Source organism: Sinocyclocheilus anshuiensis, unplaced genomic scaffold, assembly GCF_001515605.1.
Source record: "Sinocyclocheilus anshuiensis isolate Anshui unplaced genomic scaffold, SAMN03320099.WGS_v1.1 scaffold1230, whole genome shotgun sequence".
NCBI classification, from domain to species: domain Eukaryota; kingdom Metazoa; phylum Chordata; class Actinopteri; order Cypriniformes; family Cyprinidae; genus Sinocyclocheilus; species Sinocyclocheilus anshuiensis.
Window position 1 is genome coordinate 624,154 of NW_015558637.1, and position 1,831 is coordinate 625,984.

A 1,831-nucleotide genomic window follows, 5' to 3' on the forward strand; every position below is an offset into this window, starting at 1 on the left:
TCTCCCCCGTCTCTCTTCAAAAAATAAAACCAATGCATGTGTATTAATTTCTGCAAATATAAATGGCAACACAAGACGGTTTCTTTACTCATACTGTGGGGTTTCAATGCAGTCTATAAAGGATATGCATAAATATATAAATAAATAAATATAGAAATGGCTGCATTAGACAATAAAAACATGTATTTGAATATTATTGCAAAGTTTTCTTTACATTTTAGTTTTTCCTCCATATTTTTATTTATTTACAACATAATAAAGAACAAAAATAGTAGACAAATAAGAGTTATAAATACAAACAAATAATAAAGAAATACATAAATATAATCTTTTTATTATTATTATTATTATTATTAATTCTTAAAAAGTCCAGAGCATGTTTTCTTTATGTTGCACAGATGCTCTTGTCCTTTATAAAACATCTGTGCACTTTATAACGCTACTAGCAGACAAGTGCATTTGGGCATTATATTATCCTCCTGAAATGTAGGCTGAATCTTTACACTATGCTATTAAAGGGTTAGTTCACCCAAAAATGAAATTTAGCCCATAAATTACTCACCCTCAAGTCCCATCCTAGGTATATATGACTTTCTTCTTTCAGACGAATCCAGTCGGAGTTATATTAAAAATTGTCTTTGATCTTTCAAGCTGTTTAATGCCACTCAGCGGGCGTTACATGCATTCATTCTAAACTTATCTATGTAAATCTTCAGTAATATTTTTTTGTTCAAAGACCTTGAACTTTGCATTTGTTTGGTGTGTGGATTCCTCTTTTCTTTTTGTTTTTTTTTTATTTTTTATTGATTGAATCTACGCACCTGATTATATTTTCTTTTTTACTGAATTGACGCACAACTTTTTCATATAATATTTTTGTGCCTTGACTGTGGGAGCAGAAACTTTTATGATGTAGCCAGTTGGCTTACTACACTGTTTCATTCCTTGGAGCCTCAGAAAGATTGGTCTAGAAATGACAAAATCTCACTAGAATGCAGTTTTCCATTTGAGAAGCACCCTTTGACCAATCACCACTGCAAATTCAATGTGTGGTTGTTTGTTCAAGTCTAAGTAAGCAGCGACAAAAAAGTAATGACAACACACTCCAAGGTCTAAGCTCATTAAAAAAAAAAAAATGAAGGCGCCATCCGTGATAAATCCTGATGAATATTGTTGGAAGGGTGGTGGGTAAGGGGCGAAGTGATTCTTGCCAAGAGTGCAGGATATCTACAGTTGTGCTCAAAATTATTCATACCCTTGGTAAATATGATCAAAGAAGGCTGTGAAAATTAATCTATTGTCAATCTTTTAAAGGGGTCATATGATGCGATTTCAGTTTTTCCTTTCTCTTTGAAGTGTTACAAGCTCTTGGTGCATAAAGAAGATCTATAAAGGGCGTAACATTTCCGTCACACGCTTGAGGTATTCAGCCAATCTGGATAGCTGGCCAATCATAGCACACCTCGCTTTTCAGACTGATGAGCTTTGTAAAAATCGGCGCGTTTCAGAAAGGCAGGGCATAGAGGAGAAACAATAATGTACAGTATGTGGAAAATAATGTTTTTTTAATTTTAAAGATTTTTGACTATGATGCGATTTCAATTTTTCCTTTCTCTTTGGAGTGTTACAAGCTCTTGGTGCATAAAGAAGATCTGTAAAGTTGCAAAGACGAAAGTCTCAAATCCAAAGAGATATTCTTTATAAAAGTTAAGAGTCAACCACGCCTACCTAAAACGGCTCATTCTAACATGCCCCCACATGTCTAGTCATAATATGGGAAGATTTGCATAACACCGCCCAAATGTTCACGCAAAGAAGGCGTAACTTTTAT